General features: G+C 34.4%; 1 pseudogene; it reads right to left on the reverse strand.

Annotated features, from left to right (window-relative positions):
* Nucleotides 1-444: 444 nt before the first annotated feature.
* On the reverse strand, nt 445-12,725 carry LOC113290934 (annotated as a pseudogene).
* Nucleotides 12,726-14,405: the final 1,680 nt, after the last annotated feature.

Genomic DNA, 14,405 nt, shown 5'->3' on the forward strand with positions numbered 1-14,405 from the left:
TCAAAATCTGGGCCTAGGGCGGTAGACCATGCCGCCCTATGCCTAAGACGGCCCTGACGGTAACTTATCTATATTTGACGATATAGAAATGATCCATGCCCGCTTTGTTTTGTTTCCGTCTTCAGATGTTTTCTCTTTGGAACATGGATTGATGCCAGTTTTTTCTTTGGGATATAGATTGATGCATGTGGTTTTCATTAACGTATATAATGGAATTGTCGTATGAAAAATGGAAGAGGGCATATGGACTACTTCGCACATCCTAAAATTCCGACAATAATGAAGTCCGAGTCTTATTACATACGGATCTGTATTTTTCTATATCCTTCAAGGAAAACAAATTGTGCTTCCTATATTTCTTTTCCAGCATTAACCACATTCAATTCCTAGTTAATAGAAGCCAGAGAATAAGCAAATGTTGCAAGAATATAGACTCGGCAATTTTTACCGAAATCCAGAAGGTTGAAATCTAAAGCCAGGGTCAACATCCATTGCCCAAGCAAACTTCCCCAGAAGTGTCCGTTGGTATATTGTCATGTCAATAATAAACAGCAAATGTAAGTACCAAACATTATTCCAATAGATGTTGTGCTGGGTGCTAAAATACCACTAAACACATGAATAAATCACACTTGAATGTCTTACCTTCTCAATTGGAACTTCATGGCGCTTACACCAAGCAACTGAAATCCTAGGATAAAGATAATTAGTCTTAGATGTGCCTAATGAAACATTCTTCAGTTCCTCTTTCTTCTTCATAGTTTATTCCATTTTCTCAATCTTCTTAGTGGTCTGATCCATTTTTCTCTCTAATCTGTAGATTTAGATATTAAATTGTGACCTTATAAAAGACGACACAACAAATAGACAAAAATATATTCATATAGTGTAAAGAAGAGAATTTTAACATACGCTTCAGGGGTCAAGATCTTCTTTGGTTTCCCATCAGCATCCTTGATCAGTTGAGATTTCCCTTTTCTCACTCTCGCCAAATCCTTTTCTAGTCCGTCCAATACATTCTGCACAAGATAAAAATAATAATTTCTAAATGTAATCTTTAAAATCAATTGTAACATGTATCTATATATTCCATCTTAACATGTAACAGGTACCTAAAATAAATTGTATTGCTTAAAATTCAAAAGTGGTAGTCACCTTCAAAGCGACTATTTTCTCATTCAACTTTAACATTTGGACAGGGTGGGTTTTTGATTCAGTACGTTGATGATTACATAATTCTGCAACCTGCAAAATGACATTGAACCATCGAATAAACCAAAAGTGGATACTTATAAAACAGCTAGTATGTGGGTTTTTCTACTGCAATTTCTTTTTCATACCTGTTTGTTTGCACGTTCATAAACACCAATTTTTTCGCCAATATTACCACCTTTGGTTGTGCTATTCAACTGCCATCAACCACAATAGAATAAGCTTAATAAAGAGTAGTTAGAGGAAATGTTTACCATGTTATCTAAAGTGATGGATGCATTGTAAGTACGAAAAACTTTGGCTGTGAGTCCCGGCATGAGTTCTTTGAGATGAGCATTCAGTTTATTTTTGTTCAGCTTGTCAAAAATATCTTCACTGTCATCTTTCCCTGCAATAAAACGTGGAGTGCTATCATGTCAATCCAATCAGGGAAAGAAAGAAACAAAAATGCGAAGATATATGCAAATATGGGCTCACCCTTTTTAAACTTTTTAATTGCATCATATGCAAGAGGTTCGACTTCAACAGTGTTTTCATATTGTATGGAATCTTTACCGAAGAATTTTATTTGGATATATGATAAAAATCCAAATCATGTAAGGCATAAAAAGATTAAGCATGAAGTGGAGAAATATCTAGGTAGTTATTCTCCAAATGCTAGAATTATACAAACTGGCTTCTATTTTGTTCGTTTGAGGTACTAAGGTAACATTCTCCACTTTCAGGGTGCAACAACCAACTGTATCAGCTTCATCTGCATCCTAAAAAATCTGAGGAATAATGACAAAGGGCATTAGCAAGTTTTCAAATACTCTAAACACACAAAAACCTGTTGTGACATAATTAATAGTGATTACTATGAAGTCTTCGTATACAATAAGCAATGATGTTTTCGTACAAATTAAGCAATGACCATGTAACTCTTATACGAGAACTCTAAGTGGCATTATCCTTTCAATAGAAGCGTAATGGTATAAGCCTGCCTGACTGTGAGACCTACTAGTCGAACAGAGACGAAAGTCGGCCATAGTGATCCGGGAGTCCCGTGTGGAAGGGCTCTCGCTCAACGGATCAAAGGTACGCCGGGGATAACAGAAACAGAACAACACTTGAACACATGCTAATTACCTTCTCATTGCCAGCCCTAAGAGCCAACATATCAATAAGGTAAGTGTTGGGGCAATTGGTATCTAAACTAATGTTCTGATACCAATTGTTGGGACAATTGGATCGCTCTGATACCAATTGTTGGGGTTCAGAGCCATCTACGTGCTAATTTTGTGGAAACATATTAGCTAACAAGAAACACTTGATCTCTCGGATTGCTCCATGAACCTTACTATGATCTAGGATATAAGAAGAAGAGAAAGAGAACCACACAAATGAAATACATAAACAAAGCAACAAGAAATAAAGTACTCACAGATTTAACGTGGTTCAACAATATACACAATGTGTGTGTATATTGTCTACATCTACCGAACGGCTACGACCTCTTTCTTTATTATAGAATCACCACTGAGAATTATACAACTGATTGACTAAATCAATCCATCGACTCACCACCACGTGACCGAACATAAGAACTCTCACAAGCACCCTACAAGATCCAAAGTAGCATCTTCACCCGTACGAGATAATGTTTACCATAGTATCTACCACAACGAGACGATCTTCTCTGCACACCCTGATATAGATTATCATAGACGCCTTTAGCTCAACACCAATAATCTAATCCAGCACCACCAAGATGATCTTCTCCTCAACAATATGTCTTACCAATATCTCCATACGAATACTCCATAATGACATATCTTCCAACATCGATAAGTATCCCATAAACACCATAATGATGTACTCCTTCCACCATTAGATCTCTCACATAACCACCTCAATAGGTGGGATGAATCCCTCACATCTCTACGAGATTTACATTGAGGATTGCATGACTAAAACACTTAGACTAGAGATCCTTATATAGGAGTCACAAACTTGGTTCCCAAGTATTAGCCTCCTTTGTTTAGGAAACCAACTCATACTAGGAAACCATGGTCCATTAGGCAACCCATATTATATATGGAAGTTGACCCAATTTAAGAAACCAAGCGTTTCCTTACAATCTCCACCTCGGATCATGCATTCATGCATGAGACGATCGACTGTTATCCCTCTATCTTATGAACATCGATTTCACCATCACTGGTTTCCTACATATCCTCAATAGGAATCAAACTGAAATGTACTTCATCCAAATTGTTACATAGAACCTCCAACAGAAGAGAGCAAACCAAACTTGAACATCACCAACTCAGACTTAACAATCCGACCTACCGGTGAAAAATCTGACCATCTCAACAACTATCATCATATGATCATTCGTTATGAAACATCTTGAGAAAATACACCTTACTCCTTTCTGTTCAAAACTCCACATTGATTGACATTATTATCGTGTATTGCATGCCAACTCAATCATACCATACACGATCGTTGTCCATATGCTACCAATCGAACTTAGTTACAGTCATTATGCGCCTTTGAGCCTTCGCCACCTTCTAACTTGTTCCATACTACGAACACAACTCTGTCTTGGCCTGCCTTGCTCCACCTAAGTTAATGTTCCACTATTCTGAGCCATTAACTCCAAGTTGCGCACCACATCCGTTAGGGTTGACATCCATAACTAATCGATCAACAAATAAAACTACCACAGTAGCCTTCATGTGTATTCCTAAGCATTACCTTATCATAACCATAGTCTTCATCTTCGTTTCTAAACTCTAGCCGAGTCAATTGCTTATTTAAACAACTGATCACGTACTTGCTCTTTTCCACGAGCATGTCCACGAAAGCGAGTTAATGAGATACTTTGTGTTAGCTTGTGACAAACCAACATTTATGTTAGCTTCCAAGAAACTAACCATCTTGTATGTACCAAAGCATACTGAGCATGACCCTAACTGCGCACCAAATACAACCAATCCATGGATCATTGCCACTACGTGCCAATCTCGAGCTCATATCTATGAATCTTGCTTTACAAGCCTATCTCCGATTGGATCATGATTCTACGACCATATTTCCCCACTTGATTTTTACTCCTTTTTAAAAATCTCATCATATATTCAACCATTGTATACATACCAAACACGTGTCCAGCTTCACAAAGACTTCAACAACTGACACACCATCATTTTCTACATCACCTCAGCAACTTCAACGAGCTTTGACAACAATGTCCTTTTACAGGGATAATTGTCAAGATAGTCTTTTATCAATATCTTAAGCAAGCATGTAGTTTCGACTTCATGACAGTCAAACCACAACACAATCGGACTCGGATAGAACTGTGACCATCGTCGAAAAATTCACTGTTACCCTCGTAACAATGCATAAAGTCACACATTCTGTCTTATACATAACCCTTTACCAATCTTGCTCCAAAAACGTACACCAACTTTCAAAATATGATAATCCGTCCTCATACAAAGACCCAATCACACCCATCCATAATCTGAAACTTTGGATAACTTCCTCAAGCTCCAAGAAATTCAAGACGATGTTGTTTTTATAACTTTACGGAAACTATATCGTTGCTGAACAAAATTTCTCAATAGAAATTTTTACCTTCATCTCTACAGGCTCTATCACTATTGAAATCAATTTCAATAACTATAGCAGATGAGCAAACCCCGAAATATTATCATTAATATAATAGTTTTCTTTCCAACAGAAAGTATCACACTGATCATCAGGAAATCAAATAGCCAATGCATAATAAAAGGTTGATGTAAAAACACATCGAAATTGTAGCCCACTCAAATTCACACACCGTGTTTTCTCCAATTAGTATGCGCTAGCTTCCTTAGCCACACCACCATACACATTGTAGTATTGTATCTTTATTCTTTAAACTATTGAAGTGTCCAAGCGATACCTTTTTAATTCCTCACAATGAGTCTTTACCAAAATAGGAACGTATCCGCAATATAATAGACCAACCTGTTTCTCACAATGGTCTTGCACTTCAACCATCTCCGGTCGACTTCAAATGGTGTACAACTAAAAATAACTCTTCGACTGAACTTCATCGACAAGAAACAAAAGATCACAAACTATCTAGCTTCTCCATCGGAAACAGTACGAGAGAAACTCCAAAACATTGTTCTACCCGAAACAATGTCAAACTTCAACACAGATAAACGAACCCTAAAAAACTGTGTCGACAAACTGCTTCTTATACAATAATAAGAATCCATAGCTCCACCACAATAATATCACATCTCATCCAATGATCCATGTCATGCAACTTATTTGTAGTCACATGCTTCAAATACTAAGACTGGAAATCAAACTCTTCACTTCTGGAACATATCAAACCCTGTCCAACGGACAATATTTCCAAAATGAAACCTACTACGATATTTCCACAAAGCCTTATTGCAACAAACAACTAAGGTAGAACGAGTATGAATCCGTGTTCACATTCTTCAACTTCAGGTTAAATACAAGAAGCAACATAATCCAATTGATGATGATTGATAACCAAATTATTGTTTCCTTGGTTTGGAACAATAATGAAACTTTGACATGCTTATATTACGTCTTTACTTCCACAAACATACAAATCAATATTTGTATCACAACTACAATATTCTTGTCTTCTTGTGTCTTACCAAGAAAACACCAATTAATTGAAAACCAATCTACGCAGGTCTTTCAAACAGTTCCAAGAATAGTACGAAGTATAGAGAATAAATAAACTTACTTGAATCCATGTATAGGGTTTACGCTCCAATAAGTATCAATGTCAAATCTCCAATGTAGAGCACCATAAACATCAAGACAATAATTATTGACCATATCGAATGTAGATCACCTGATATAATCCCATTCCTTTCGAAGTACACCTTACTTTGCTTTGTTCCCAAAACTGATGAAATCAAATCTCATATTAATTTGAAAACATCAAACTCCGCATCTTCGGAAACTGTAACATCAAATCCTCACATACTTGATGAAACAAAATCCTTCGTCTTCAAATTTTTCTTGCAAATCAAGAAAACCCAAACTTATCTCTTCGAATCTTCTATCCAACCTAAAGCCATGATGCCAATTGTTGGGGCAATTGGTATCTAACCTAATGCTCTGATACCAATTGTTGGGACAATTGGATCGCTCTGATACCAATTGTTGGGGTTCAGATCCATCTACGTGCTAATCTTTTGGAAACATATTAGCTAACAAGAAACACTTGATCTCTCGGATTGCTCCATGAACCTTACTATGATCTAGGATATAAGAAGAAGAGAAAGAGAACCACACAAATGCAAGCCATAAACAAAGCAACAAGAAATAAAGTACTCACGGATTTAACGTGGGTTAACAATATACACAATGTGTGTGTGTATTGTCTACATCCACCGAACGGCTACGACCTCTTTCTTTATTATAGAATCACCAATGAGAATTACACAACTGATTGACTAAATCAATCGATCGACTCACCACAACGTGACAGAACATAAGAACTCTCACAAGCACCCTATAAGATCCAAAGTAGCATCTTCACCCATACGAGATAATGTTTACCACATTATCTACCACAACGAGAAGATCTTCTCTGCACACCCTGATATAGCTTATCATGGACGCCTTTATCTCAACACCAATAATCTAATCCAACACCACCAAGATGATCTTCTCCTCAACAAGATGTCTTACCAACTTCTCCATACGAATAATCCATAACGACATATCTTCCAACATCGATAAGTATCCCATAAACACCATAATGATGTACTCCTTCCACCATTAGGTCTCTCACATAACCACCTCAATAGGTGGGATGAACCCCTTACATCTCTACGAGATTTACATTGAGGATTGCATGACTAAAACACTTAGCCTAGAGCTCCTTATATAGGAGTCACAAACTTGGTTCCCAAGTATTAGCCTCCTTGGTTTAAGAAACCAACTCATACTAGGAAACCATGGTCTATTAGGCAACCCATATTATATATGGAAGTTGACCCAATTTAAGAAACCCACCGTTTCCTTACAATAAGCAGCGACTGCTATTTGTTGTTTCGTTAGATCTTTGTTTGTGAAGTCCTTTCTGTAATTTGCTCTTATGCCAACTATGTAATCCTGCAATCAAATGGTCACGACTGCTAATTAGATATCTGTAAAATCGTCTTTTTTTTTTTCAAATTTTCAGATAAAATACGGCTAGCTGTATGAGATACAACAACTTAGTTACCTTGAGCAACCTTTCTTTCTCATATTTCTCCTTGTCACTTTGACATTTCAGTGAACTACAAGTACCCAAAGAAACATAGTTGACTTCTTTCGGATTGATTGGATCCTGCCAACATGCTAACCACACAACACTGTTATCGTGCTTCACTTGTTTCCACCTGAAAAACATGAAATAATATGTTCAAAGATCTTGCATAATGAAAAATAAACAACTGAGGAGAAGTTTCAAATTGTCAAATGCATGCTTGGTATACAGTTTTGGTTTACGGAACCTTTCACCAGGGATTGGACATTCTGGAATTGACTCCCCTTTTCCTGTATTAATTTTAATATCTTTAGGATAAATTCTTTTCTTTAGCTTTCCCACCTGACATGTAATACAAAAAAACAGTCCACGAGGTTCAATTCTGAAGTTTCCAACCTGCGAATTAATATGTCAAAAAAATTGGTAAGCAGACACGGTCACGGCATGAAGCACAACGAAAACATAAGAAAACACGATATATACAAAAAACAAGGATTCAAGCTAGACCTGCTCTTTCTTGCCATCAACAACAGCCAACATGTATTTCTCCTCCTACTTCAATTTTTCTTCTTTCAAGATTTTTTTCTCCTGTTGAACCAAATTAGACATCATGTTCAGAACACTTACGCTACATTTTATTTTGGAATCAATAATACAACACTGCTAAAATATAGAGCAGCGGTTATCTAGTTTATCAAACTACATAGTGTTTAGAAACTTACTTCTGTGCTTAATTGTTTTCTCTTCTCCTTCTCACTCTGGTACCAATCATAGATTGGCGTGAAGTCGCATAACTTAATTTTTTAAATCACATGTTTCTTCGCAATTATTACTTTCCAATCATTAATAAAGTTTTTTATAAACTTTGGCTCCATTGCGTAATGTGCATCTTTCACAACTGCGAACATTGTCGCAACCTGCATTGGATGAAAAACAAATTCAAACTTGTCAGTCGAAAATGTGGGGGCATGCCTTGCGTAAAACAATGACAAAAATCTAAGTATAAGAAAATCACCTCTTCTTGTTCAGGGCTCAACTGAATAGGTTGTCCATTGTAAGGCATCTTCACTCCATGAGGCTTGTATGGAGGTGGAAAAATAACGCCATGGTGTGCAAAAGTAGACCATTTTTTTCCATTAGTCTTCTCAAATGAAGAAGCAGGGGAAACAACTTCGTTGTTGATTTTCTCTTGACAGTAGATTTTGATTTATCAACTGATGAAGTAGCTGTTGGAACAATTGTCGAAATCCGCCTGCAAAACAATCACAAAGAAAAACCAAACAAATAATGTTATGGCTGAGTCACGATCAGGTCGCTCTCTTTAAGACGTTTCGCGGCTCTGCCCAAGATTGTGCAAGCAGTTCTTCCATTTCGCGTCGTCCCCAGGATAAAACAGCCGAGTAAATCTCTTTCACAACCACTCTTGCACTTTGAGAGTATGTGATACTTGTACACTTCTCTTCTTGCTCAAAATCAAACTTGTATAAAACGATTGTTGATTACAATAGTTTTCTTTTTCTCAAAGAATTCATGTTTTTTTCTTTCAAACTCCAAAGAGATTAAAGAAAAACTCTATCTTTATTTCCAACCAAAAATATGTTTTTGTACTCAAGAATTTCAATAGTTAATGCACTTTATTATCACACAATTAACACCATTAACTTTCACTAAATAAAAACGGTCAAAAAATTGATAATAAAAATAAATATCTTTTATGAAGATCATTAAGCCTATTAAAAACAATATTAACAAAAACAATAAATGAAAATTAATTTTGTTTTAAAACATATATTTCCAACAATCCCCCACTTATATTTTTAAAACATTGAGCAAGATCCATACAGTGATGTGCATAAATAAAGGTATCTTTCGATTTTAAACCTTTACATAGTTCTAGACTCTCTCAAAATCTAACCATAGAGTGAACATAAGTCTTTGAACTCTAGGAGACAAAAATATTGTCTAACACACATAAAACTTACTAGTGTAAAGTCTAAAGCCAACACATTATGGCCCTGTCTTGAATCCCGGTTTAATGAATGATCTAGAGAATTGCCCATATTCTCATAGAAAGCGGCCACACTTTCACATCCATATATGTGAGTCTATCAAGAGTACTCATGTAGCTAAGTACCCCACTATAAATAGAGATATAAACACCATCAAGAGTTTTAGAAAACAAAAACTCAACCTTAACTCGCTTCAGGATATCATGTGTGGGATGAATTCTCAAAAGCATGATTCTGTGTCTATATATTATCGTGACTTACTCCCATTTGAACCTACATTTTGGGATTTCAATTCATAGGTAGGGATTACCTTTTGAACCTACTTCTAGAATCTTGAGTTATAGGTTGGGTTTCAATCACGAACAACTATGTCCATATCATTTGTGAATCGTTATTCCCTTTGAACCTATTTCTAGGTGGGTATCCATCACAAATGACTCAATTCTCAATGGGCATCAACATCATCCCATAAGATATATTCACACCTTATTATTAATCCTTCGTCAAAGGATCAACAATAACTCTTTTCAGACAATATGTAATCCACTCTCATAGTATAAAAAAATGTTTTCTATCACCTTATATGTCGACTCTACCGTTGTAATTAACGGTTCTCAACTCTTGCAATAGCCGCAGTACTATTGCATTGGATTAATATGTCTGTTCTCCCTCTATCTATTAGAGGATTACTAAATCACTCTATCCCTTGAAGGATTCATTTGAGAGGATATGTCAATCAACATCGCAATAATATCCTTAAAGGATTGCGGTAAAAAATTTTAGATAGTGTATTTCTAGGTTTAAGGTTCTTTTATGACACCTCATAACCTTCTCAATGTTTTACTAATTACCCACACATGAATTATTAGTAAATCTGCATATATGTAACCCCCACTACAGAAGTAATACACATATAGTCCATCAGTAGCAAGAAACAACGTCGTGCCACCATACTCATTTTCATTTTCTAGTTCAATCACACACAATCACAAGCACTATAATATTAGAATGAAATGAGTGAAAACTAGTTCATAAAGACTATATTTTTTATTTCTTTACAAATCTTTTTCAATATAGTGGAATAGATCCGAAAGAAATGTTTCAATTCAAAATTTACACTATCTTCATCCAAGTCTTTCATGTCAAATAATAAACTAAGCATGTTCTCAGTTTCATTAACATCATATGAGTTAGAATACAAATTCAGCGAATCACTTATGCATATATAATATGTGTTTATCGCATCAGTCAATTTTGAAACCATTTGATTCAATTGCTTCAGATCTTGTTTCAAAATAAATATTGACTTATCAAATTTATATGCATTTCATTTTTATGGGGATTACAAAGTTTTTATTTTCATGCTGGGTTTACATAGAATCATCATTTAATTCATTCAATATATTTTTCTACATATGATACACAACAAATCACGCATCGTAGAAACAATATCACCAATCAAAAATGTAAATCCAGCGACATGAAAGCAAGTATTAATTACCCTGTCTCTATTTGGGAAACTAAAACATTTCGTTCTTAAACCTTTTTCAAAGATTAAAATTATGAGGAGCTAAGTATCTCAAAAAAAAAATAATAATGATGACTAAATTTCGTTTTAGTCCTACTATTTCCACATCCACTCTTTATGATTTTGTGATTTCTTTTTCTAGCTGGCTCTTTAATCAAAGTTTAGCATTCAAACATACTAGGGTAAAGAACCTCCACTATTTCGACTCAAAATGAAATTTCAAATCAAAACCAAAATATCTAAAATTGAGAAGTTACTTATGCAAATTGCATTTCTATCCACGTTTATTATTAAATTTATATAGACTTCGTTAGACGACGGATTTTAGTGTTTAATATCAATTCAAAAACTACAAAATTTCCTCATTCGTACAAAAATTAGAAATTATTTTTCAAAGCGCAAATAATTTCTCTAAATTCATATTTGACATTCTGTGCTTTTTTGCTCATAACTAATAAAGTAATGATTCAATTTCAAAATCCTTTCGGCACAATATAGAGGACGAATAAACAAACATTTTTCGTGCAGACAACATCGCCTAATTCATCACTGAAAATATCATTTTTGGTCACCAAGTTAGACTACGTGAAATACTAAAAATATCTTATAAAATTCTCAAACATTTTGTTTTATCCGATGCTTTTAAAAACTAGCAAGATTGAGAGTCTGCATGCTTTGGGGTGTTGGGTAAAATTTTATACATGTTACTTAAAAAATCCTTAGAAATTTTAGAGGAAACACAACATCCTCATACTCATCACTAACTCCAAAATTTCATAGAAGCAAGATAAAATCACATATTTCAAGCACTCCAACGCTTTAGTCATATCATATAAATAATACAATATTTGGTTCAAACATTCCATAGATAACATTTATATTGTAGTAGTGCAATGATCAAGTTCAACAAAAATTTTAACCTTAATCTTGTTAAAAAATAAGATAGGCGCAGGAAACTAGATTCTTTCTCATTTTGGTGGTATGAACATCTTTAACAAGATAGTTCTACCCGAAGTAAACTTATGAGACCATACCAATACCAACAATCCTAGAGATGTGAGTATAACTCAACACCACTTTATTTCAAACGACCCGGTTTCTACTTTTGAACCATAACCTATCAAAACAAATATGGTGTAAAACACCAATATATATCACCTCTCACTGTATCCACAATTCACATTATCTTAGCTTGAAAAGCATTGTCAACAATATTTGATATTCTTGCAATGCCGAATGCAAACATATCAAATAACTTCATAATTAAAATTATGTTCATTTCTTGGTGAGAGTTGGTATTCGTATTTGTTTTGACTAGGTTTCTTATTCTTTCGGTTTTGGTTTGGTGTCAAATTCTATCTCATAAATTCCAAACTTGTATGAGTCACATATTTCTCTATATCTAGTTCCCGTACAACTCATTCTAAGATTGAACAATCAATTTATTTTCAATCTAGAATGCAATTATTTGATCACTACAATAACTACAAGTAGTTCATCAAACATACCTCATTTGCTTTGAAAGCTCAATTGGTCATATACCATTGTCCACTCTTTCCACACCAAAAAAGAATCAGCAAAACCATTGCTCCATACATCGATTAATCTCTAGTATTTACTCGCAATTTTTGTTTTCATTGGAAAACAAAAACTTGCTCAAGTAAGTGAAATTATTACCTGTCACAATCATTTAAATGTGAGCATTTGTAACCCAAAATAAGTAAGGTATGTACTTATGTAAGTACTTAAAACTCAAATAAAAATTATAACTCCAAGTATCAACCAAAGTAAAGTTTTATAGTTATAACGTCATAGATTATAACTTTCTACTAAGTATTTTATCAAACATTTGTCGCGCACTGGTTTGATTTCCAATAATAATCTTACATTTTCATTTCCAAAAAAAAAATAAAAGTAAAGTAATAAAATCAAATATGATTTTTATTCTAAGTTCTTACATCTCTAAACTCAAGCTTCACATCTCATATTTTTATACAAACACAACGATTTTGAAATGACCACATCTCTCAAACCACAAATCCAAATGGAAAATTTCAAAAAAAAAATTGAATATAAGTTCATGATCTACAAGTTTCATGTTACACACGAATTCAAAATGACAACACAAAGATCAGAAAAACGAAATTATTCGGGACTAAATTTCTACTCGTCAGAAATTTTCAGCAACATTATGTGGTTTTGTAAAATACTTTTAGGATGCCAAAAATTCTGAAATTTTATAGGGACGATCCTCATGATATCTAATATATAAGATATAAATTTCAAGACCAAATTCATTTTACTTTAAGAGATCCACAGAAAACTCTATAACATGTTACAACTATCATCTATTAAAATTTGACATCAAAATTCAATTTTTGGTTATCAAGAAATCTAAGGATCCAAACATCATGTTAACTCTTTAACGAAGGATTGTACCATAGTAATTCAATAAACAAAATAAACAACGATATTTATCGTTTTTCCAGCAATAGTTTCTCGTTTGATCTCAATGGCACAAGAAATCGTCTTAAAATTGTTGGAACAATTGTCGAAATCCGCCTGCAAAACAATCACAAAGAAAAACCAAAAAAATAATGTTATGGCGAGTCACGACCAGGTCGCTCTCTTTAAGACGTTTCGCGGCTCTGCCCAAGATTGTGCAAGTAGTTCTTCCATGTCGCCTTGTCCCCAGGATAAAACAGCCAAGTAAATCTCTTTCACAACCACTCTTGCACTTTGAGAGTATGTGATACTTGTACACTTCTCTTCTTGCTCAAAATCAAACTTGTAGAAAACAATTGTTGATTACAATAGTTTTCTTTCTCTCAAAGAATTCATTTTTCTTTTTCTTTCAAAACTCCAAAGACATTAAAGAAAAAACTCTATCTTTATTTCCAACCAAAAATATGTTTTTGTACTCAAGAATTTCAATAGTTAATACACTTTATTATCACATAATTAACACCATTAACTTTCACTAAATAAAAACGGTCAAAGGATTGATAATAAAAATAAATTTCTTTTACGAAGATCATTAAGACTATTAAAAACAATATTAACAAAAACAATAAATGAAAATTAATTTTGTTTTAAAACATATATATACAACAGTAGCAAGTAACTTCTTTCTTCTCTTGTCGAGCAGAATATTGTCCTCTTAAGCCTCATCCTCCTCGCCGCCCTCTCCCTCCTCCTCTGCTTTGGCAGAAACATATTCGTCCATTAGCTTCAGTTTTTTGACCGCAGATTGAACGGATACCTCAATATCATTAGCTAGATTTCTTTTGTTCAAAAATTGGGCAGACTTATGAGACGGTTTATTTTCCTTCTCAACAAACCCATCTTGTAGATTCACTTGATTTTCTTT

Source organism: Papaver somniferum, chromosome 6 (assembly GCF_003573695.1).
Source record: "Papaver somniferum cultivar HN1 chromosome 6, ASM357369v1, whole genome shotgun sequence".
NCBI classification, from domain to species: domain Eukaryota; kingdom Viridiplantae; phylum Streptophyta; class Magnoliopsida; order Ranunculales; family Papaveraceae; genus Papaver; species Papaver somniferum.